This window comes from Calypte anna, chromosome 3, assembly GCF_003957555.1.
Source record: "Calypte anna isolate BGI_N300 chromosome 3, bCalAnn1_v1.p, whole genome shotgun sequence".
NCBI lineage: Eukaryota > Metazoa > Chordata > Aves > Apodiformes > Trochilidae > Calypte > Calypte anna.
In genome coordinates, this window is record NC_044246.1 from 13,903,080 (window position 1) to 13,928,210 (window position 25,131).

Below are 25,131 nucleotides of genomic sequence, written 5' to 3' on the forward strand. Positions count from 1 at the left end.
CGCCAGCTCCAAGGGGGCCGATGGAGACCTGCCATGGGCCCACCATGGGTCTCACCATGGGTTCCCCATGGCCCAAGTCCAGCACAGCAGCATGTGCCACCAGAGAGGTGTCCCCATCCCAGAAACATCGCTGGCACCTCCAGCACGACTCTAGGTGCCCAGGGCCGTACCCCTTGCATAAGCTGCATTGTCCCGCAGGGGCAGTCGCCCACCCGCAGCCTCCCCTCTCTTCTTCCTCGTCTTGGCGCTCGGCCCCGCTGCAACCCGCTGACGAATCCCGCTTGCAGTTCCATGGAAGGAGCCACTTCCCCCCCTGCTAATCCGCCAGTGCATGCGGCTTCCACCTGCTGAGCCAGCGGGAGCCGTGCTCAGCTGGCCACAGCCAGCGCCAAGGCTCTGAAACCCGCTCCGGTTGCAGAGCCTCCGCACCCCGCTCCCGCCGCCGCGGGAAAACCCGGCCCCGCGTGGCACCGGGCAGCGAAGACGCTGCAGGCAGCACCGACTGGCACCGGAGGACCTGACCCCTCAAGGTAAGGGCAGGGTGCAGGCAGGGGATGAGAGGAGCAAGCGCTGGCCCTGCTGTACCTTGCTCGGGATACCAGGGAGAGGGGCCGATTCTGAACCTCCCCTGCCAAGCAGGGATTTCCTCCCTGTTTTGACTGCACGGCAGTCCTGCCGCAAGGTCATCCTGCAACTGGGGGCCTGTGCTGAGCTCCCGCAGCCACCACCCACCACCTCTCTCCCTTCCCAGCCCAGGGGAGACAGGTCTGTGAACCCAGCCAGGAGCTGGGACTTTCCAGTCCCGTGGCTGCAAGGAAGGCTCGGAGCCTGGCGCTGCTGCAGGGGGGAGTGGAAGGGGGGAACAGCAGTGGTGAGGCCGGCTGCCCCGTACCCTGCCCTCCTTGTCTGGGCAAACTCACACACAGCACGACAATGCCCCCCTCTTGGGGCAGGGTCCCGCTGGGGTAGGGTTTCCACGAGGGCGCTGGGGCAGAAAGGCCAGCACTGGGAAAAGCCAGAGCACGGAGCATCCCTGTGCCAGGGCTGCGGCAAGCAGAGTGACCCCAGCAGCATCTTTCTCGCAGGTGTGGCCGCCACAGTTGGGGTGCTGAAACAAGTTCACCTTAACAGCACTGCCCCGGGGCAGAGCGGGGTGCGAGGCAGGGGTGGAGCGCCGGGTTGCAGTGCCCGCGCCTCGCCCTGGGCTGTGGTGAGGGTTGTCCTGCACTTGTCTGCTCTGTGTCCTTGACGTGGCAGGCAGCGCGCTAGGACTTGGCCAGCCCCAGGCCGGCATTGCTGGCAGCGTTCTGCCTGAGCGGTGTGGGATCCTGCATTGTCAGCCGGCACCGCGGGAAAGAGCTTGCCAGCTCCTGAAAAAAAAACATGTAAGCAAGCGTGGCTTTGTCCCGGGCTGTCCCAGGACAGCCTGGGCTGGGCAGGAGCTCCCTGCGTTGTGTCCCACGGGCTGGGTCGTGCAGGCCAAAATGCTGGGGACGGTAGCCACAGGGTGTAAACAGGACATGGGGTTAAGGGCTGGTGCCTGCTGCCACGGGAATGGGTGGGTGCTGGAGCAGCGTGGGGACCTTGGCAGTGGTGGTGGCTGCAGTACAGGGGAGCCCCAGCACCTCTGCAGGACCGCTGGGCTTGGGGTGCTGGGGTGTGACAGGCTGTCCAACAGCTCTTTGACCCCAGTGTGCTTGGTCCCAGTTCCTGCCCATAGTGGGTGCTGCTGCCTTCCCCTCTCCATTCGGGAGCCTTCCTGGTGCTGAACAGAGGTTGTGTCCCAGGATATATGGCTGGCATCAGGACAGTGCCATGGGGGAGCAAATGCCTCCATCCTCCCACCACCAGCTGGAGAGGGTGTTTCGTTACCCTGTCCATGAGGATGTCACCCAAGGACTGACATGGACACCTCTGCCAGCTCCTGCCACCCTCTTGTGTTGGTTCCAGCCTTCCTGGAGCCCTAGCTACCTCCCCACTCCACCAGCCCCATATATTGCTGTATGACCCCTAGGGTTCCTTGCATTGCAGGGGACACACTGAGCAGTCCTTACTGTTCCTGGAGGCCCTGGGGCTGTGCCACCCTTCACCTCCCTGCCACAGCTGCTTCTCTAGCCCTGTCAGCCTCTTACAGACCCTTTGTCCCCATAGGCAGGCACTCTCTCGTGCTCTTTCTATTTGTAGGCTGGCCGCTGAGAGCCAGGAGCCTGCCTTCTACCCTTGCATCATTCCCCATTCAGTTCCTTCCTCCCCAGGTGCCTCTCACCAGCTGTCCGCGGCGTGATTTGGCCCTGTGCAGAGGTCCCAGCTGCCCCTGGGACCTGAGCCTTAGCCTGAGACTTGTTTGCAGGAGCCTGATCTCATATGCAGGGGACAGAGAGAGACGAAGGTACAGGCAGCACAGGGTTCATGGCATGGCCCTTGCCCCTGTATCTGTGAGGCCTCTTAAGGTCATGGAGCTGCTCTGCTGCCCCACTAAAGGTCTCACAGGAGCAGTGAGGAAAGGGGCTCCCCGCTGCTGCTCACTGCTCCTATCCTTCCTATTCCCCGGTGCTGCTTTGGAGATGGAGCGGGCTCTGTAAGGGCTGCGATGTATGGAGAAAAGTAGGGAGTGAGGGAAGCTGGCACAGCTAGGTTGTAGTAGGTGGTGAAAATCATCTGTCACTGTCACCAGGCCTGTGCAGGAGAGATGATGGAGGATGTAGTGGAGGAGCATGGCCAAATGCTTCTGATGGCTTGCTCACGCAGTACTGGCTGTCTTGCACACAGACATATAAGGAGCCACTGCTCACTGCCAAGAGCAGCTGGAGCATCCCTGAAGACGAGCTGGCCAACAGTGGAAGCAGTGGGATGGGGAAGGCTGGTGGCAGCAGTGGAGCAGCCTGTCCTGTGTCAGATTTTGCAGCCCTGAACTGAGCTGCCAGCAGCAATGAGCCACTCTGGGGTCAGGCTTTTGTGGAGGTCTTTTTCTTCTTGAGGAAGCTTTTTTTTTTTTTATGGGAAACCCAGCACCTCTGTGACTGCAGCTACAAAGCAGGACTAGCAGTAGCACAGCCCTGCTGAGAAGTTTCTCAACTCTGCCATCCCAGGACACAGCACTATCAAAAACCAGATGAAGCTTTCTACCTGCTTGCACCCAGTGGAGGTGGCAGGTCCTGTGGGGAGGGTGGAGAAGGCAGGGGGTAAGTGATGCCTGCAGCTTCTCCACAGAATGGGGGTCTTTGTGGGAAGCTTGCCACCACTGTTGTCAGGGCTGACTTTCCCCTTCTGGCTTGCCTAAAAGATTCAACTGGGTCTGGGTCACAGTGTTAGCAGAGCAGAATGTGTTTCCCTGGAGACTGTCTGGGAGTCCCACCAGCTGAAGATGGATTTGTGGAGTCAGTCTCAGGCCATGAGCCCCCAGGAAGCTGTCCCTGCAGCAGAGGTACAAGGGTGCTCCTGGATGCCTTATAGCCCAGGGTGGTGGGGAGAAAACAGGCAAGCTGCCTTATGAGAAATGAACTGTGCCACGGAGGAGCACCTTGTGCTTTTCCCTGTCCCATCCCATCCCTGCGAGACTCAGGGTTTCCAGGGGACCCCTTTCTCTGTGGCCTGCAGTTGAGCTGTGAACACAGCCCCACAGGACAGGTCTCATGCTTAAAGTGACTGTCACTGTATTTTGTCCTTATGTGTCCTCATCCTAAGGTGACAGCAGGACCCTGAAATCTGCTTCCAGACACCTTGTCCATGGTGTTGCCTACAGGCAACCGTTTTCCTGCTCCTTTCCACTGCTTTCAACCCGAGAGCTGGATCTTCTGCCCTTGGACTTCTCTCATTACCCCCAAAATTTCATGGCTCTCGCTTATCCCCAGCCCCCACTCTGCAGCAGACCTGCATGTTGGCGCAGCATGCACAAGAAACCCTCTAAATCACTGCTCACGCTTTGGGGTGCCCAGTCCCACTTTGCACACACAGCTCCCAAGGCAGGTGGTGCCCCTACGTCCTTTCTCCAGCTCATTGCCTCTTCATCTTCACCGTGGGCCTGGGGATCACAGAGCTCAGACCTTTGCCTGTCCTACCCTAGTTCCCTGCCCGAAGAGGGGCTCGGGATGATTCCCAGCTCAGGAAAAGCCAGGTCCTCATCCCCACAACCATCAGCTCCCCGTTTTTGGGAGCACGCTGCTGCCTCTGCTCTTCACCGCCCTTCCCCCCCTCCCTCCCACATGCCGCGGAGCCACTTAAGCCTGTAGGCCGGCTAAACCCTTCCTCGTGGGCTCCCCGTGCCTCCCGGCCAGGGGAGGGCAGAGAGGGGGGGAGCCCACCGCCGTCGGCCGCCCACCCCCCCCCCCGGGGGCCGCTGCGCACCGTACCGGGGGAGAGGGAAAGGGGGGGCAATGCCCGGGTGGCGCCGGCAGGGGGCAGCACCGGCACGCGCGGCTGCCGGCGATGAGTTTGCGGGTGCTCTGCTGCTGCGCCGTAGTGTGCGGGGAGGGTCCCAGCGGAGCCCCTCGCGGGGTCAGGCGGCTTTGTAGCGAGCGAGGAAGGGTCCGGAAGCGTCTGCCTCCCCTCCGGGAATGGCTAATTTCAGTCAGACCCATTCCCCTCCGTCAGCACGAGCACGGGGCTCCTGCAGGTGTCCCCCTGCCCCGTGGATGGGGGGCGCAGAACCCGCCGCCCCCCCGGGGTTTCATTTTCCCTGTGCTGTGTTACTGAAGACTTTGCAGAGGGGCTGAGGGAGGGAGGAGGAAAAGCAGTCCAAGGGATATCTGGGTGCTGGCCCAGGGTGCTGCTCGTGGGTTCGGCCTGCCCCTCTTTTGATGTCCCATGGTTGCGCTCTGCCGGCTGGCTTGGGGGCTGCGTTTCGGCTTGGGAACCTTCGGAACCGTGACTGGCAAGGAGAGGAAATGATGAACGGCTGGTACTGTTGCAAGCTGTGGGAAAAGGACCTCCTGGAGAACTCCCTGGGGGATGTTTGGGAGCATTCAGCCACAATTCCACTGCCGATTCACCTAAGGGCAAAAGCATGACAGGATGGGCTTAATCTGCAGACAGGATTTGGTCAACCGTGCCAGACGTTTGTACAGAGCTGAATTCCTACACGCCAGCCAGCAAATGTTTGGTCAGGCACAGACTGGGGCCAGCACAGCCGTGAGAGTTCCCGGGGCTATGTTTGGAGCCCTCTTCTTTGCAGGTGGCCATGTGCCATGGTCTGTGTGGTGCCAATGGCTACAGAGGCTTCCTGGGGAGCAGGCTGGCTGAGATAGCTGGCAGACACCTTGCCCCTGCCTTGCTGCACAGGGTAGTCAGCCCCCAGCCACACCAACACTGCCTGAGAGCCAGAGCATGGCTCTGCCTGCTGCCACCAAGTGCCTCAAGGAGGCTATAGGGAGCCATAACTTCAGGCAATCCCTCAGGGCTGGGATTCCACCATCCTCCAGAAAAGCTTCTTCTGCCTTTTAGATGGTGCTTGGAGATCCAGGGAGCCACTGGGCACCTGGCTCTGCTTGGGGCATGGATGTGCTTTGTCAGTGGGGGAACAGGACCACACAGAGGCTTCAACACCGCTTTCTCCTGCCAGGTTCCCTGGTTCCCAGCTGCTCGCAGCTCTCCTGTGGTGTTTTACGAGGGTGGCTGGGTGCCAGCCAGCTCCTTCCTCAATGGCTCTGCTCCGTCGTCGCGGGAGGCTGGTGCTGCCAGCCAAGGAGCAGGATGTGCCACCAGCACTGTTTCAATGGGCCGGATGACCTTAACTATAATGTGGCTCCATCTGCCCATGCCAGCTCCATCCTCTGCCAAGGACACCAGGCATGAGACCATGACAGGGTGACATTGGGTGCTCGGCATGGCCCGTGCCCTGGGGCTACCATTTCTGAATGCTGCAGGGCGTTCCTGCCTGTCACTGTGCCAGGGGATAGCCCTGGCTTCTCCAGTAGGAGTGGCAGCCTGTACTGTGTCTTGAGTTTACTCAAGTCTCAGCCCCTGGCAGGTGGAAACTGCTTGCTGCAGGCGTAATACTTCAGCCTTGGCTGGTGGTTGCATGGCTGTCACTCAGTAACTAGCCACCCAGCAGCTCCAGGACTAATTAGTGTCATTAGTCAGTAAATGCTTGTAAGAGTGAGCAAATGGGTGGCTGGAGCTGAGGAGAGAGCAGCACTGGTGCAGGGAGGGAGAGAGGCAGAGGGATGGTAATGGAGGAGGGAGGGGTTGCTGAGGGAAAGAGAAGGAGGTGGCAATGAAGGGAGGCGCTCAGCAGTGGCTTGGGCAGAGGGGTTTGTTACCCATTTTCTACATCCTAAAGAGGATGTTGCCCCACGGGGCACCGGGCCCTCCCCTCCAGCACTCTCAGAGGGTCTGGAGCTTGGCTGGACCCCCTACTCAACACCAGCCCCTGGGAGCCTCACGGGTGCCCCTTACTGGGCTGTACTAGCCCAGAGTACAATGGAGTTTGTTTCTGCTTGCTCAGCTGGAAAACATCCATGGCCCCACCACCAGGCTGGAGGCAGTCACAAGGACTTTCCCTGCCCATTTCCAGCCCATTTGCCCACTGGAGCTGCAAGGGCTTTGGGGATACTGGTGTGGCCCTGTTGCCTCTTGGTGTTACGAGCAAGGGGGGATGCTGAACGTGGGGAGGTGGTGGGGCCAATCAGTAGCAAGTGCTCTTCCTCTTCCCTGCCTGTCTTTGCAGGTTTTCACCCAGGACTGCTCCTCTGCTGGCAGCGAGCTCCTGCTGCACTTCACTAAGGAAGAAGTCACAGGCAGCTGCCTGACTTTATCCTGGCAGGTTGTGTCATGAGAGGAAGAAGAGGGGTGCTGGAGATCTTCATGGCTCCCTGCGTGTGGTGACGTGCCCAGCTGGATCTCTGTGCCACGGGAGCTTGGGAGATCACTGCCCGTGCCTTCCCCACTTCATCTCAGCCAAGCTCAGGACATCAGGTGAGCATCACCTCCACCCCAAAACCTCATCCCAAAACATAGAGCAGGGCACCAAGGTCCCCAGGGGTCACCATCAGGAGCCCTGCAAGGAACAACAGGAGAATTCCAACTCCAGAAAGGATCTGCAGAAGCTCATCAGCCAGAACTCTGCTCTAGGGTCAGCCAGGGCCAGTGAGGGAACAGCAAAATTAAAACAGTCCCTGAGACATTTGTTAATCTCAGCAACAGGCTAAGATGCTTTGTTGACTATCAAACATCCAGGATTGTTGCAGTCTTGTTATAACTGGATTCCCAGGAGTATGTAGTGTTTTTTTCTCAGCCATTGGTTAATAGCTTAATAACATGCTGGCACTTGACAGAGGTCCAGCATCTTCTGTGTTTCTCTCTATGTGACTGATTAAAATGACCCTTCTCCCCCTTTCCCAACCTGGCTGTTGCGCTGTCACACGTGTAGAGAATTGGATATGGCAGCTAATCTGCTTGCCACCCCACTCCTGCCTGCCTGCTTGGCCTTTTGAGCACACTGGCTCTCTGTTTCTCAAGCTCCATGTCACTGAGGGGTGGAACAGAAGCTCTTCCTCTGGGGAGGGGTGGGCAGTGCCAGATCGAGAGAAACGCAGTGGCCGTGAGTCATGCTTGCAAAGAGAAGGGTGGTTTTGCAATGGAAGGCAATGCTAGTTGGTTTGTAGCCCCCCCAGCCCCAAATTCAGTCCTGTTGCAGACTGACCGCCTCACTGTGCCTCAATTTCCCCAGCTCCTAGCACAGGCACATTAGAGGGGAAGGGAAATCTCTTTGTAGAGGAGGGTTGGTGGGTTAATTAATTTATGGTTGCAAAGTGCTTGCAAGTCTCCAAGGAAAACTTGACTGGGTGCCAAGTGTAAAGGATCCTGGAAGCACTTAGTGCCTGCAAATGCTGCCTAGCTCCTCAGGCCCTAAAACTCAAACATTGCCCAAGAGGCACGGAAAATATTCCTTCAGCTCATATGATGCATTACCCACAGCCTGGAATAAATCTTCCTTTTTCCTCTTGCTTTCCAAACCAGCTGTTTGTTTGCTTTCCTCCTTTGGATTTTGTTGCTTTAGCTGAAGCAGAGAATTGATACGGAGGGGGAGGGAAAAAAAAAAAAGCTACTTTTGTAAAAGTTTTGGCAGCAAGCATCTGAAAGGAAAGCACTTTGCCTGTTTATTCTGCCTGTTACATGCTAGTTTTGAGTAGAGCTTACAAATTGGGCTCCAGGTGACATTGTTGAAATGTGGCACATATCTGAGGTTTCAGAAAGAAAACCTGATGGGCTGAGCAGCTTGAGCCCCATTGGCATGTCCTGGGGAGTATGTCCATGGGACTCCTGGCCTTATTCAAGGAACAGGCTTTGCTGGCTGCCTTCCTCCAGGAAAGCTCTGCCTTCTCCCTTTGCTCTGGGGACCGCAGCAACCTGCCAACAAGCAGCAGCATATTTTGGCACCATGCTGCTGGCTGCTTCAGAGATGGAGAGCAACAAGCCCCTAGACCCTGCTTGAGACTGCTTTTTTCCTTGCCCAAATTACGCAAGGGAGAAAGGTTTAGCCCTGTGCATCATACTGATGTCTTTCAGCGGTGGGCTCAGTACCAGTGCTGGGCAAAGCACCAGCTGTTTCCAGTTTGGAGCAGAAACCGGTTTTGTAGCTGTTGTCTTCATCTCAGAGGCTTGTTGTTAAACTTGCAAAAGCCAAGATGATAACATGAGAGGAACTCAGGAGCAGAGGGCTCCTCGGGGGCAACACATCATGCCAAGAAGCAGCAAAGAAGCTCATCCCTTCAGCAAGGGCTTATGCTTGTGTGGCAATAAGTGAGTTGTCACCAGCTGTATTATTTGTCACTTTGCCTCACAGAGGAGGTATCATGCCCCTTAAGCCAGAAGACAGCATTGTCATCAAGCCAGCCAAGGATTGTGCATTTTTCTTGAGGACAGATGTGCTCCTCAGGGAGCTGAAATGCCTTTCCTGAGATCAGACCTGGGGGTGAAATCTCTTCTGTCCTGCAGCACCTGGGACTGGATTTAATTGACACTCTCTCCCAGCCCTAGCCTTCCTCACTCCATGGTGTCTTGCTTGCTCCAGGTCTCCTGCTTGCCTGAAGTCAGGCAGCATTAGAGCCCACCCTACAAGTCATTGGTAGGTGGGTACATGAGCCTGTGCAGAGAAACAGTGGTGGCCTGTGCTGTACTCAGGAGCTGGAAGCTGCTTTTCTCCTCACCTCCCCTCGGGTCTATCTGCTGGCTTCCTGTCTGCCTGAGGTCACTGGTGGCTGTGATGCTGTTAAGTGCTAATGGATTTCAAACCCCCTGTGTCCACTGAGAGACATCTCTATTGAGAGATGTTGATTCCAGTGCTTGGGAGTGGCTGGGCAGACTGGACCAGAGCTGTGAATTAGAGAACATTTAATCCCACACTTTGGTGATAAGTGTTAAGCACCGTGCTGCTGGGGTGAGGCAGTGGCTATACCCTCCCTGTCCTGAAGAGGAGACTTCCCAGAACAGCTACTCAAAAGTAAATTTTGTGGTATTTGTCCTCCCAATGAGGTCTGAGGCTCTTAATGATGCTGAGAGCCTTGTCCTGGCTACTCAAACCACAGTGGTGATTTGATTGGGCACTGCTGGTCTGGACCCTGCACTTGGGAGTCCCTGGAGGATTGATTCTTACTGCTTTTAGCCTGTGCTAAAGCTGGAGCTTATATAGAAAAATAAAATCTTAGCGCTGTTCAAATTTTAGCTCAGTGCTGCTGAGCAGCAAGCATGGACATCTTGACAGGAAACCTGGAGCTCAAGTTTCTGCGGTGTCAAGGTCCCAGGAACTGCCATGGGAGTTCACAGGGCTCTGTAGGTGACAGCGTGGCACATCTCAAGCCAGAAAGGAGATGACGCGAGACATCCCAAAGCAGGCAGACTTGCTCTTCTGTTTTGCTTTTTCCCCCCCCCCAGTCTTATTTTGAAGTGATCTTGACTCATGCTTTTCCTTTATACTGAGGTGGAAGAAGGGAGAGGAGCTCACCAAGATGAACTTCCAGATCAGAAAGGCTTGGGGAAAATAGGCTGAAGAAAGGCAGGCCCAAGGCTTGAATCTGTCATTGCCTTGGAGACACAGCAGGAGCTTAATTGAAGACTGGAGCTTTTAAATTTAATTTGATCTGATAAGAATCTTACATTTAAGACAACAACCTTCTGTCTTATTATCTGAGAACATTTGCTGCTCACTTCATGTTGTCAGCGCACTGTACCGTGTAACCCCAGGAACCCAGAACTGCAACAAATACACTGTCAGCTCAGAGGGAGAGATCCAGCATCAGTGGTGGTAACCAAGCAGGACAGCAAAGAAGTCACTTCCTCGGGAGTGACACTTCACCGTGTCATCATTGCATCTCAGAAAGCACCAGTAGATGTCTCACCCCTTTCCCCATTGCCTTTTTCTAAGGCTTCGGGGACATTTTGCTTACATGATGGTGTTAGGCAGGTCTGTCTTAAAATACAAGCTTGGTGCTTGAAGTCTGCAGGGAGATATCTGTTAGACACCATCCCACTGAGATTGTGAGGATGGGAATCTGCTAGAGCATTTGGGGGTGTTATAACTTCTGATTTGAATTTCTAACGAACCTGTTTGCTGTTTGCAGAGACTTTTCCAAGGCTGTCTACTAACATAGCAAACACTTCTGCAGTCAAAGTCAGAGCTGCTTCCGGGACTTCCTGGTGCTGCTGCTGGCAGCCACACCGTGTAACTGCATGGGGAGCGTGAGGAGGGCCCTGTGCTCCTGGCGGAAGCACCTTGAAACCCTTTGCAAGAGAAAAAAGATTTTTACAGACTGTTTAATTGCCCAGATATGAGGTTGAATTCAGGTGCACTCCCTCCCTTTTGCTGAGGGACAAAGTACCCAGAGTCCTGCACATTAGCACGTAAGCAAAACAACTGGCTTTTATCACAGTGGAGGAGATAACTGTTCCTGGAGAGATAGGAGCCTTGAGATGGGCAGCCTGAAAAAAAAAAAAAAAGCTTGGAATCCATGCCTGCCGTTTGGATACACAAGATACTTATGTCCTATAGATACAAGAAAATTGCTAAATTTCGGAGGAGTCTGCACATCTCCTGCCTTCCCAGATAACACTACCATGAAGCAGTGTTCAAGCCCAGACTGGATGGTGCTTTGAGCAACCTGGTCTAGTGGAAGGTGTCCCTGCCCAAGGCAGGGGGTTTGGAAGTAGATGCTTTCAGGTCCCTTCCAACACTGTGCATTCTATGATTCTATAAATGCACAGTGCAAAAAGCTGTCTCCAGTCGTCTCCATAACTCGAGTTTATGTATATATATTTGCACACACAAATGGTGACTGTCATCAGAGAGGGTTTTTGCCTGGATTAGGATGCAGTGTGGGGAACAAGCAATGGACCTAGCAAACGGGGCCAGTTCACACTCGATTTAGAGCCTAACAGCATGCATAGCCTCCTTCAGTTCTGTAACATTTACTAATGGTGTAAATGTTATTAATGCAAAACCTGGAGCTGGGTGTACCGCCGGGGCGTAGGAGGGGTGTTGCTCTCCCTTCCACCGGTTGCGGAGCGGGGGGCGGGCTTGAGGATGCGAGGAGGCGCGGAAAGGGAGGGAGCCAGGGGCGGGCAAGCCCGAAGGGAAGGAGGGAGGTCCGGGAGCAGTAAGCGGTGTGGAAGAGCGCGGGGCAGGTGCGTTCATCCGTGGGCTGGGTACCGGTGCCCGTGAAGGGTCTCGGCGCATCTTTTCCCTTCACTCTTCTGGGGATGGGGAGAGGAGGGAAGAGGGAAAACCCTCCGCCTCCCCCACTCTGGAGCCGCGTGGCGCTGAAGGCGGCAAAACGAGGAGGAGGAGTTTGCGGAGCGGGGAGGGAGGGAGGAGGTGGTTTCTCATCTGCTTCGGGGACAGAAGGCGTCGGAGCCGGCAAGGAGCAGGGGGCAGCGGTGGGCGCCTGTATTTAAGGTATTGGCTCCAAAGTTGCTGAGATTGCAGCTCACTTGGCTTCAGCAGCGTTTCAAAGCTGCCGGGTGCGTGAAGAACCTGGTGGGAGCCTCGGTGGGAGCGAGAGGATCCGGAGCCGCAACTTAAGGGGGAGGCGGCGTGTGGTTCGCATCTCTGGTAGGGTAATGCATAGATGCTGCCCTTTAGGACGAACGGGTTTCTTCACAAATTCAAATCCTCTTTTCGTAGTTACTGCCGGGGGAAGAGGGTGGAAAGAACATGTGGGTTTGGGGATGTGAAGCAGAGCAGCCAGCCTTGGGGTTTGGGGATGAGAAGCAGAGCAGCCAGCCTGGGGGTTTGGGGATGGGAAGCGAGGTGATGCTCGGAAACCTGGGATGCTGGACTCCACCGAGGGGGTTGTGCCAGCAGTCCTCCGGCTGCAGGGATGCACATCTCTGCCCATCACTTGTGTGTCTGTGTAGCAGTGGCTGCTGGGGTGCCATATCCAGGCACATGTTGTGGGGACCCGCTGGAAGGTGCGTGGTCTGGGTGCCATGTGCTGCTGTGCATGCAGCGAGGAAGAGCCCTCCTGGCTGGCAGCAAAGCTGCTGGGCTGGGGTTGCTCCAGGTTCTGCTCAAGAAAATGCTCCCATCTGGCTGTGGGATGTTGTGGAAGATTTCAATAAGCATTTCTTTCAATTCCTAAGCAAACCAGTTTTGTTAGCAGAGAGCAGGTCCAAGCAGGAGCACTGAGAGCTCTGTCTGTAGCCCTTTTGTGCTGTACTCACCACCTCTGTAGTTAAAGATGAGCCTCCAGTTATATCTGAGCTTCACAGCCCTGCTAGGTACTAATACTGCCAGAATAATACAGTCCTTGTCTGTACTCACCAGCGTTCCCATGTGCCTCTCGGGAACAGGCATTGGAGCTGCGGACTGTGTGGGAAGGCAGCAGGGGCCAAGCCCTGGGGCTATGGATTACAGACAAGTGAGCCTGTATCCTTGAGCTCAGTAGATTCCCCAGGGCTAGGGGCTGCAGGAGGAATTCATGCAGCTGTTGACCGCAGCTGGATGCACTTCCCAGCTGCTCTGAAGCAGGAAGGAGCTCCACGACCCCTCAGTTGCCTGTGGTGAGCCGACACAATTGAGGGACTTATGTGAATGCCGACAGGGGAAATCCCACTCCCCTTCTGCACCTCATCCTGGCTTGGCAGCATCCTTTCTACTAGCCAGCCTCTTGCAAGCTGCCGGATGGCCTCAGGTTCCCTTGAGCCTTCACTACAAAGCTATCTCAGGATGTGACGAGGCAGGGATGCTTTTGTCTTGGGTTTGCTGGTTGTCTGAGTGCAGCTTGTGGGCCACTGGTGCAGTGCCAGTGTGGTGTGGACACCACATGTGTGCCCTCCAGAGCACTTCTTCCACTGTTTCCTTTTTGCTCCTGGAAAAGAAGGTAGGTTTGCTATTGGGTCACCAAGAAGGTCTCTACAGGGCAGTGGCATTTTCTGTATGGCACCAAGGGCTGTAACGTAGGCTCCAGAGGATGGTTTGCAAACTGATTGGCAATTCCCTTCCAGTTAGCACAGTTGAGAAGTGATGTTCTGTGCTGTACTGGGAATCTGGAGTGAAGAGGGTGAAGAAATTCAACTCCAGCCTGAGCTAGCAAATGGAGTACCAGCACACAGGGCAATGTAACATCTCCAACATGCAGTTGTCCCTCTTCTCTCCAAGCTGTGTAATTAACTGCTGGCATAATTTCCCCATCATGGCATCCCTGCTCTCATTATATTGGGCTGGGAGGTACTAATGGGCTTCTTCCTCCTTACAGATGAGCTATGGGCTTTGTTCTTGCCCTGGCCTGACCTGTCACCTTCTTTGTTGTGTTCTGGGGGGAAGCCAAGGTGTGGAGGACAAAGGCCTCATTCACCCACTCTCAAACTGTACCTTCCTCACTCTGCCTGGCTTCATTCCCAGCCCTACTGGCAGAGGCAGGGCTGGGGACCAGCCTGTTGGGGCCAGAGGGAGCCCAGGAACACGCCCCTGCCCTCTCCAGAGGAGAAGGCATCAGGCAGGGGCTTTGGGAAGCCACCAAGCAGGCTCTGATACTTTATTTAGGACAGAGGTAGACCATAGTTGTTTTCCTCCAGCGTAACATCCAGGTCCTTGGCAAGTGTTAAGGAAGCTGCAACTCTCACTTTTATCAGCAGAGCTCTGTTTGCTTGCAGTCCTTGTCAGCTCTGCACCGACCCCATTGGTGCTCTTTCCTGAGCCTCCCCAGCACCTAGTCCTGCCCTGTGACCAGTGCTGCTGGGGCTGCAGGACTGCCAGCTTTCTGGGTCACATATCCATGATAATTCATACTGTATGCTACAAGCAAGATCCGGTGCAGTGCGTTTTGTGGGGTGAGCTGCAGGCATTTGCAGATAGGCAGGAGTCAGGGTTTAACGGCCACACAGCTATTTAGCAGTGCAATAAAGACTTAAGTGCTTTCTAGGTTAACAGTGTGCAAGATGTGGGATGGAGAAAGAAGCATGCAGAGTAGGGGTAGACCCTGGGTGGGTTTGGTTACATTCGGATATGCAGTCTGCAGGGATCCCACTGCCCCCAGCTAAGGTCATGATGCAGCACTTCATTCCATCTCCCACCCCAGACCCTGCTGACCTTGTCAAGGGATTGGCTGTACCCCAGGGTCCCCATGTGGGGGAGAAGCCCTGGTGCTGCATGAAGAACCTGGATGAGGCTGGTTACTTCCATGAGACAAAGATAGCTGCTGCATAGGGATAGCACTAGCCCTTTGTAACTTCATTGCAGATGCTGATCGTGTGAAGAACATAACTGCTGTGACATTTTGGTCCTGCTCTGGCTTGGCACATGCTTTTCCCTGGTCTCACTGATCCCTTTAAAGCATTGGGTATGCGTGACTGTCGTGCACCATCTGTGACACAGATCAGTGAGCCTGACATTCTGGGAGCAGTTCTCAAGGCTCTTTTAGTCTCTCAGTAAAGCTGTGGGTGAGCGGAGTCAGGCTTCATCTCTAGGACACTGACTTTTTTGAGGCCAAAGAGGGGCAGAGACCTATTGTCTGCCTGCTGGTTCATGAAGAAGCAATCAGCAGGAAGTCAGGCAGATATCCACAGAGCATTCTTGCCTTCCTCCCACCACACCACTGCCACTGGGATTTGCTTCAGTTCATTTCCTTTAGGATTTGTCTGGTGGGAAAGCACCTCGCTGTGAAATTTCCAGCTGGGAATTCATGGAGTGAATGAATTGGAAAGCTGCAGAGGGATGAGGCAGACGGGGGCTGGATGTAGAGAAGAGCAAGGCTAGGAGGGATGCAGCTGGGTTGGAAGCATCTGGGTGGGACAAGAGGGTTGTGTGGTCAGCCTCCCACCTGGTGAGCAGCCTGCTACAAACATGTACAGAGGCTGAGTCATGGCATCAGAACTGGGTTATCAGCCTTGCTGTGCCGAGGGCAAGGCAACAACCTGAATGTGTACCAGTGCCCTTGGACTGCCTCTGAGATGACTCCAGGTTCTTAGAAGGCTGCTGGGGAGATGGGCATCTCACCTGGGCCTGCTTGGTTTCTGCAGCTGCCACCCATGCTGCAGCTCCAAGTGTGATACTCAGCCTTGCCTGGTTGGTCATACCTGGTAGCACAACCACCCACCAATGCCACACAGACAGGGAGCTGATTTACACCTGTGGCTGAGGGCTGGCTTGCCCAAAGAAGCTCAAAGACAGTAAGGACTTTGAGGTGGGCAGCCCTGTTTGAGTTTTGCTACGGGTTTGCTTGTGGCAAACCCCTGTGAGAGGACCTCCTTCCTTTGAGGCTTGGTCATTACTTCTGGAGAACAACTTGGGGAGGCAGAAGGAACGGGTGGCACACCTCCCCTCTTGGTCTGAGCCAAGGGCTCCAGGTCGGAAGAACTGCCAGCCTTTGGCTTTTCATGGCCTCGGGACCAATTTGAAGGCAATTCCACTTTTTTTCCCTGCGATATACTCCCACAGTGCTGTGGATGAGCCTGCCAATAGTATTTGCTCTGGGCTGGTCTTCTGCCCCTTCAGGGAGCCTGCTGCTGTGGGATGCACATGAGGAACAGAGTGCGTTCAGCCCATCAGGGTTTGTAGGTGTTGGGTGGCAGATGAGGACATCAAGGTTGGGTAGGTCTCTGTGCCATCCCAACAAGTACTGGAGTGTTAACCATTAACCATGGTAGGAGGCCAACCAACAGCACCACAACTAAGCTATTAAGAAGTGATCCACCCTCCCCTGCAGCTTCTCCTTCTCCTCTTCACACCGTCTCCTTTTGACAATAGAAGGCTGGTGTGACTGTGTGGTCAACCACATCAGGGAATTGATCTTCCAGCATGTTCCTGGACAGAGCTGCTACCCCTGAGGCAGCAGGAGAGGAGTTCTTGGGTGATGGGGCCAGAAGCCATGCCTTGCAGGGAGTTGAGGGAGCTGCCGTAAGGTTCTGAGCTCCCCCTGCTTTGGCTCTGCAGCTGGGCTTGCTCAAAAAGCAGAGCCTTCGAAGTGAAACAAAACCCAAGGGCAGTAAATATCCAGACTGTTGAGAAACAAACACAAGTTGTCCACCACCAGCTGTCCCTCCCTCCCTTCCCTGTGGCTGTGGGGTGGACACGGTGTGCCAGAAAGAGATTGCTTCAGCGGAAGTCAACCCCCAGGCTCCCTATTACCCAGCATCACCATGGGAGTACATCTGCATCCCTGTGTGTTCCAGCACCCAGGCAAGCTCTGGCGGGATGGCCAGCCTGCTTCTGCAGGGGCTATGCTACCCTCGGGTCTCCTGGCAAGAAGTCTCAGCGCTGCCCTCCTTTCCTTTACTCTCCAAATTCACGCAGGGGAGGCTGGGGTGTCAGCAGAGCATGCAAGCCAACACCAGCTTCCCAAAAGTGCTGTTTTGGCAGGAGCAGAACACCAGGGGACCCTCATGCAGGGGTCTCCAGCACTTGAGGCATCCTTGAGGATACAGTCCCAGGCAGCTCAGGACTTTGTGGCTGTGGTCGACCAGGTGGTGGCTGGTTACACGGATGTGGCAATGACTGTGGGTTGGGTTTCAGAGGGGATGTGACTTGTCCTTTCCCTCCTTGCTGCCAGGCATGTTGTTGATTGTGCAGGAGAGTCTGTTTTCTTAGGTTTTGGGCAGACGCGGGGGTGAGCTCCCCACCTCCTGTTGACTCTCCCTGCCTGATCCTACTTGCACAGAGGTTTTCCTGTTTGCTGTGGGTTAGCCGAGGCCAGTGCCAAGAGCAAGAGGTTTGGGCTCTGACTTACTCCCTGCAAAGGAGGTGTCCGCCTTGAGCCTTGCTCAAGCTCCACATGTGAGACCTTAGTCCTGCCAGGCTGTTTGGGAAAGCTGAGCTGTTCAGGGAGGAGGAAAAGAGGTGCCAGAGGCGGCACCCACCCTGGGTGTTTACTCCAAGTCTTTTTCTTGCTCCACACTACTGATGGCATGCTGCCACCTTGGCTTTTATTTCCTTGGAAAATTGGTGTTGCCCATGCAACACTACTGGGCAGCAGGAATGTGGCAAACCTGGCTCTCAGCAGGCAGCATCTTCCCCTCAGCCTAATTTAAAGTCAGCTGTCAGATATGCAGGTGTGTGGCTCCTGGGGTGCCCCCAACTCAGACCCAGATAGGGCATTCATCACTTCTCCCTGCTTTTGTTTCTGGGCATTGTGCAGTGCCCCTTGGATAGAATGAAGGGGGTGTGAGGGTGAGGAAGATGACAGATGCATCCCGTCTCCTGACACAGAGCTTCCATGGGACAGCATGGGACTGTGACAGGTGCCAAAGCCTGCTTCCCTGCTCCCCACCACCTTTCCCAGTGGGCCTGTGGGTGTTCCATGCTGAAAACAGCGGTTGGCCAGGGCCCCTGTTTCTGAGCTGACCTACAAGGGAAAGGCCGCTTGGTCTGCAGGGACTCAAAATAGCCCTGGTATTTCTGTCTTGGCTGCTGGGCAGAGCTGACATGCAGAGGACAGGGAGAACCTCGACCCGCCACAGGTCCAGTGGTGGTTGGCTCCTGCATATCCATCCCAGCTTCTGCGAGGGGTCTGCTGGTTAGTGGGGAGGAATCGCCCCTTCAAATTTTGGGAGCTGGGGAGATGGTAACACCAGGGGGAAGGTCGCGTTGTTCTGAATCTCTCTTCACTCGTCTGCCCCTCCCACTAAATTGGAAGCAGATGTGTATTGCAGACCAGCCTCCTAAAAACTTTTGAGAGGTGCAAAATAATCTCTGCCCCTGTGCAGCCCTTGGCAGGGCTGGCAGTGTGCTGCAGCCACTCCAGTGAGTCCTCTGAGTGTAGGCACAAGGCTTGCTCCATCCAGTCCCAGGGGTGCTCTCCCACCTGCCTGGGTGGCTGAGGCAAGGGAGCAGCACTGCCCAGGGGCATGTTGTTCAACAGCTGGCCTACTGCCAGCTCTGTATGTTTCCATCCAGTATCTGCTTCATATGGGAAGGAGTCAGAGGTGGCAGGATGGAGCCTTTCCCCCAGGAGGCAAACGTGCCCTGGGGTGCGTGGCTGGATGGCAGCAAGCAGGGGCTGCTGTGGGCAGGTGCTCTTGCTGCCATTTGGCTGTGACTTCTCCTGGGCAGCTCTGCATCTGCACTAGCCTGTGCAGGGTTTTGCTTCAGGAGCAGCTGTGCTTTTGGGAGCAAGTGAGTGAGCCCTGGGCTTGGGCTTTTCATGGGGAGAGGAGTCCCCATAAAGTGCACAGTGGCATTTAGGGAGGGGGAATGTGTTTGGATTTGAGCTGAGCCCTCCAGGCCTCCTCCACGAGGGGCTCTGTGTGTAGCAGGGGCTCTGTGCATAACGTGGGGAGGGATTTAGAGCGGCTTTTTGACTTTCCAGTGATTTTGTAGCCCCCCTGCCTTGCCCCTCCCTGAATGGGCTGTTTTGAGGACTTCTGGCTGCAGTGTAAACTGTACCTGTCCTTCTTCCCCAGCCCCTCACCACAGGTTGCTCCTTGCTCAGTTTCCTGGTGTCATTTGTGGACTGACTCTTTCTCAGGTCTGCCAGCTCTGAGCTCAGTTCTGGGGCCAAGACCAGGAAGCAATGAAGGAGGAATCTTCTTGCTCCATTCTAGCACCCTGAGGACCAACAATGGGAGATAGCCTATTCCAGTCCTACTTTTCTACTCCCGTACTGCTCCCTGAGGATTCACCTCAGAGCAACCACATGTTGCTGGCAGATATGGCCCTACCAAGTCCAGGAGAAGGCAGGGTATGGAGCTTTTTCTTCCCCCTTTTTGGTTACCCTGGCCAAAGGGTAACCCTGGATATGGGACTTGGTTCCCTGGGTTTCTTTCCATACATTCATTAAGTCCTTATCTTCAGATTTGTGTGATTAATGGGCTGCTTTGGTCTTGTCCTGTTTTGCTGTGTGCTTCGTCTTTACGGATCTCACCTTTGCTCCTTTCAGCTGCAGACATGAGGGGAAAACAGGGATGCAGTCCCATAGGCTCAGCCCATCCCTCCAGTGTGCTGTTGCTGCGGCCCAAGGTGCGGCCAACTGAGATATCATCTATACTGATGGAGATTCCTCTTGAGCAAGCCTGAGCATGGCTCTGCGGGAAGCTACTAAAACAGAAGAGGTGCATCTGGTAGTTGTGCCCCAGGAGTCTTTTACCTAAGTGCTGCCCCAGCCCAACAGGGAGCATCCCTCTTCCTACCTGACAGGGTGGAAACAAGGAGGCTGGGCTGGGCTGGGGGCAGGTGGGAGCCAGCACTGTGCCTTGTGCTGTGGCATGGTTGGGGTCACCACAGTTCTCTACGCATGGCTGTCCTGGCCCAGCATGCACCAAGGCCCAGGCTCCTCCATGCAAGGAGAACCTTCTCCCGACTTGGAGCTTCCTCTGGCCACTCCTTGTGCTCCCAGCTGATTTTCACATTAATGGTGTCCAGTTTTTCTGCCCAGGGGTCCTGTAGGGTTTTTTCTATTGGGAAGAGGAAATGTAGCTTCCTCCCATTGTGCCTTTTCCTGCTGTGGCCCCCAGGCCAAGCCCAGGGGACCACCCCTGCCCACAGAAGCCCCAATTCCATGGCCCCTGGGCAGAGACAGGCAGCACCTCCACTGGCCACACCAGCACCCCTGGCAGGCTTGGACCAGCCCTGTGGATGTGGGCTGTGGGGTGGTGCTGGCTACAGAGGATGCCAGATGAAGAGGAAGGCCTGGGGAGAAGCACCTCCAGGCTCTCCCCGAACCTATGGCCATCCCATAGGAAACTATGGCCAGGTGACATGAGCTTGGTGTGAGTCTCTGTACCTGCCCAGAATGGGTCATTCCCCCTCCCCCACCTGCAAGCAGTCCCTACAGGTGCTGAGAGCTGCCTGGAGGCACACTCCAGGTCCTGGAGATGGTTCCTGCCTTGTTTTGGAAATTTCTGCAGCTGCATTTAGTGAAGCCCTAACAAAATCCCTCCCTCTGACCTTGGGAGAAATCATCTCTATTTTCAGCAAATGAAGCCTGAACCTAGCCCTGGAAAAATGTCTTCTTCCTCAGGCTGATGAGAAGCAGATCAGGGTTGTGGTTTGGAGGGAATGGTCCTTTCTCTTGAGGACAGCAGCCTGAGTGGGTGCCATCAGGGAAACCAGCTCCTCGGAAGAGCTCCTGCAAATCCTGTCTCTGCAAACATGCTCCTGAGAGCAGCTTATCTCTCCCCCTCTGACGCCTCCTGAGACATGACGTTCCCTGTAAGCTCCAGCCCCCCCGGGTGCTCTATCTCCTGCACCCCCAAACCACTGGCCTTGGAGCAGACTCTGGTATTTGCAGGGCTTTTCTTGCCTCTCTCCAGGCTGCACCAGCCCTGCAGTCCCGTGGATCGAAGTGACCAAGAGCAAGGGTCTGAGACCAACTTTCCCTTCTGGTAAGCTTCTTGCTGTATCATTAAATACATCCCTGCAGCATTTGATGGGACACTGAGCAGGAGCACCCATCCCCTTTCCAGGGAGTAGCAGGGGTGCCTGGAGGGGTCTTCTCTGGCTGGGGACCAAGCATGCCTGAGTTGGGGCACTCACTAAGTGCTGTGGAGAGAAAAGTGTGTGTCTTTAGTGTGGGGCTTTCATCATTGGAACCCCCTTGTTGGGCAGTGATATGTCAGGGCTGGAAACCCACTCAGCACCCTGGTGGGGAGGTGGACACCTATAGCCTTATGGGGTGGTGGGTGGAAGAGTCCCAGCTGCGTGTGTCCTAGGGTAGCTTTATGGCTGGCTCTGCCCTGTCACTGCCTGCAACCCTCTCCCTGGTGGGAAGCCCTTCAGGGACAGTGCAAATGTCCCACTGGGCCTTGGGGAATTTGCAGCCTGGCCGGATTGCTTTACCTGCCGGGGGCAAGGGCCCCCAGGGAGCCTCTTGAGGCTCCTTGAACACTCCAGATAAGGGACTTTGCATCTGGCTGGTGTGCACAGTTCAAAACATAACCCCCGGAGCCGAGTGCTCCCCCCGCACCACCCGGCAGCCGAGATAACAGCTGAGGGCACCACGGGTGCTAGGAATGGGGACAACCTCCACAGCTTCTGCTTTGCGGGGAGTTTGTGTGGTGGCTGCAAGTCCACAAGCCTGAGGACAGAAAGGGTCTAGAGCTGCTAGACCCTCTTTTTGCCCATGGAGGAGTGGAGGGATCAAGGTGAAACATTTCAGAAATGTTGACCCTACTGCATGGACTGCCTTGCAAGAGATTTTTTTTCTGCCCTCCAGGCTATTGTGGTGCAGCGGGCTTTGTCTGCAAGCAATGAGGTGGGGGGGGAAGGCAGAAGTACCCCCAGGACATAGGCACAAGTGGATGGAAGGAAGGGATGGAGCAGCAAGCCTGTTTGCAGACAGGCAAGGCTTGGAAAGGAGAACAAAAATAATAGGAAGTGTTAGCAGCTCTGGTGGAAACTGCTCACAAAGCACATTAGGAGTAGGAAGCCTTCCACAGTCCATTGCAGGGATGGGGCATCAGAAGAAGAGACCCTAACAGAAAAGCTAGATGAAGCTTTTGCCTCTCTGCACACTTCAGAAGAGCCTAAGACGTTTCTCCCATGTTCCTTTTGAGGACTTCTTGGAGCATCTGCAGAGGAAAGGTTAGAAAGCAAAGCTTAACAGCAAGTCAGTAGGGCAAGGCAGTGTTCACCAGAAGGAAAGGGAGGGTGAACTGGCTGTCACATGTGGTCTCTCGTCATTCATTCACAACTGCCTTGACCCTCAGGGACTAGGAGGGGGGAAAGATGTGATATTCATTTCTAAGAAGGGCTGGAGGCAACCTCAGGGAAAAGTTGACCAGTGAATCTGCTGTGCTGCCCAGATGCCTGCATAGCAACAGGGTCTTTGAGAAGGCTTCTGCTGAGGGACCCACAGGATGGGACAGTGCTTCATAGGGACTCTGGGCTTGTGGCTCTTAGGCCACCTCACAAAAAACAGTCACCCAGGGCTTTCAGCCGAGGTTTTAAGTGAACTGGCTGGTCAAGAGGGAAGGTCCTTTCATGGCTCTGTAATTGGTACAAAAACAGGAAGGAGAGTGTAGGAGTCAGTGGTCAGTTTTTGTGGTGGAAAGGTCATGTGGTGCATCGGGTCCTGGGTTTTTTCAATGCATTTGTGAGTGTCCTGGAAAAGGGAATGAGCAATGAGATGACACAGCATGTTGAAGTGATTAGATTACTCAAGTTTGTGAGGGCAAGTGCCAGCTAGGAAGAGTATAGATGATCATTACATCACCGGGCAGTAGGCAGATGAAATTCAGTTTAGATAAATATCAAGTGATAGATGGAGTGCAGGAGGAGCCCCAAATCTGCAAACAAGATTACATGCTGAGCTGGGCACTTGCAGCAAGGCCTGGGGCTGTTCTGGGTGGCTCAGTGCACACAAAACCACATCAGATCATCTTTGTGAGTGACAAATCAGAAGGAAAACCAGAACACCTTGCGCTGCCCTTCAAATTCAGTGCTTGCCCCCTTGCAGTCCCTGTGTGCCTCTAGCTACAGCATCTCTGGAAGGGTCTAGGGGAGCCAGGGAAGGCTGGGAGGAAAGCAACGAGGACCAGAGGAAAGCAACGAGGACCAAAGGCGTGGAGCCTTGTCTGGATGACTAATTGAAGTAAAATTTATCCGTTTGGAAAACGTGCTGAAGGGTGTATACAATCCAGGCCTGTAAAGCCATGACTTGTACGAAGAAGCCACTCCAATGTTCATCCACCCTTTGACAGTGAGGGAGCACTTGTTGAGGCCCTGCACATGGAGAAAGGTGCTGTCCTTGCTCGGAGGCTCCCAAGTAGGAGGAGGAAACAGTTTTCACAGAAGTGAAACCCACCATGGGCTACAAAACACATGAACAGCGTGTCCCTGGGAGGCTGGGGAAGTAGTTGGGGAGTCAGTCGATGCCTGTTCCACTCTTACCCTTACTTGGCATCTGATTTTGCCCTCTGATAGAGACAAGCTTTTGAGACAGACTGGCCTCTGATTTGACTGAGGGTACCTGCCCTTATTTTGGGAGGGCTTGCATTTGTCCCAGTATTGCATTGACAGCTCACAACTGCGCACACTCATACATGTTGTGAAATACAAGCAGGTGCTCTCACAGGTGGTGGCTGAAGGTGGAGGCAGGCAGGAAGGACGCTGCCTGGGAGGCTTCTTCCCTGGACCCCAGCACAAGGTAGGAGGACCTCTGAGCACCTCGGTTAGAGTTCAGCCATGCAAATGAAATCCCATGTAGCAGGCTGTCTGGGAGTATCATCTTCCACCTGAGTCGCAGCCACCAGGGCCTGGTGTGGCTTGCACAGCTATACTGGGCTTGTTCCCTGCCACAGTGGGCCCCCAGATCCGACTTCCTGCCAGGAGGCTTCAGGTGTCACCCAGGGCAGCTAGTGGATGTAAGGCTTGTGTGAGCCTGAGGGGGCATTTGGTCCTGCCCCATCTTGGCTGCATTTGAAAGAAGTGATGACCCTATCCTTGCAAAGTGATTCCCCCTGGGAGAGGAGGCAGAGGATGCTGGGTGCTCACCATCAGGACTGCTGGCAGCTCCTTGTCTATGGACTGCAAAGATGGTGCTAAGCTTGGTGTAGCTTAAGCAACTTTCCTTTAAAGAGCTCTTGTTCCCATAGCACAGATACCCAGTGCCATAAATGGAAAGCCAAGCATGTTCTATGCTCACCTTCGGTGAAGCAGGAGCAGGAGAAATGTGATGTGTGGGAAGGGAGAGGCAGGGAGATCTCTGAAGCACAGTGACAAATGGCTGCAGGTGTGGCTGTCCTGCAGTGCAAGTTCTGAGGAGGTCAGGTGGTTTTGGTGACAGCCACCTGTGCTTTGGGTTTCCAAGGCTTGGCAGGCAATTGGGCTGCATGTGGCCCAATACCACAGGTGCCACTTAGCACCTGTCAAGGCCTTTGTGTGGCATGAATGGGCAATTAAAATTTTTCCATCTCTTTTTGAATCTGCTTAGAGGTGCTAGGCAGTGGTTTGTTAAGCCCACTCTTTGTTTTCTTGCTCCTTCTGCTGAGACATCTCCTCCAATGGGATGAGACAGCCCACTGTGAGCCCAAGAACAAAACAGATGTCCTTACACCATTACTTCTCCTGAAGCTCTGTCTCTCAAGCCAAGCTGGTGGCCAGGCTAAACATCAGGAGACTCCTGCAGGAGGTGGTTAGAGCTGTGCTGTGCCATCCCAGTGGCCTCTGTCCTCTGGTCCCTTATGATAGGGCTACTCTTGCCAGATGGGAGCCAGGTTGCCACCTGTTGCTGTTGTTGGTTCATGTGACCTTTTCTGTTTGTTGTAGTTTTGTTTTTGTTAGAGCCGGCGGCTGGACGCATTTCCTGCCGTAATGAGTGCTGACCCGTGCACCTCTTGGCAGGCACCAGCTCTTTGTGGAAAAAAATAGGAGGCACTTAGTGAAGTGAGACAGAAAACAAACAGAGCAGGCAGGAGGCTGTGGTTGGGAAGCCAGGGAATGCCTGCTGAGGAGGTCAGGCTCCTGACACAGGGATGTGGGTGCTCTCTGGACAGAAGCAGGAGGTGTCTGGGAAAGCAGCATGGCACAGCAGCATGCAGCTCCCTGCCCCAGCACCCCTCAAGACCTAACTGCCCCCCTGCCTCTTCGCTGCCACCCCCAGCTCCTGCCACCTCCTACATAACACCCTTCCTTTATTCCCTGCCTTCCCTGGGTGCCTGGGCAGTGGGAGCTGGGCCATGTGCCAGCTCTGGTACCCGACACCTCTTCTCCTCCTCCCTGGATGCTTCTAGACCCACATGGCCCCAGTCCCTGTGACTTGAGCCAGG

The 25,131-nt window shown here is 54.9% G+C and overlaps 1 protein-coding gene across 8 annotated transcripts in view; it reads left to right on the plus strand.

Moving 5' to 3' along the window:
- Positions 1-175: 175 nt before the first annotated feature.
- Positions 176-25,131, plus strand: part of SLC29A1 (solute carrier family 29 member 1 (Augustine blood group)) — a 33,486-nt gene continuing 8,530 nt past the window's right edge. The window contains exons 1-3 of one of the 8 annotated variants that reach the window (XM_030447112.1): positions 176-530; positions 6,665-6,912; positions 20,677-20,748. The gene's annotated coding sequence lies outside the window, so the exon portion shown is untranslated. Of the gene's footprint in view, positions 531-6,664; positions 6,913-11,548; positions 11,617-11,806; positions 11,888-20,527; positions 20,749-25,131 lie in introns of those variants that run through there. The other 7 variants (XM_030447111.1, XM_030447113.1, XM_030447117.1 and 4 more) reach the window with 7 other exon arrangements.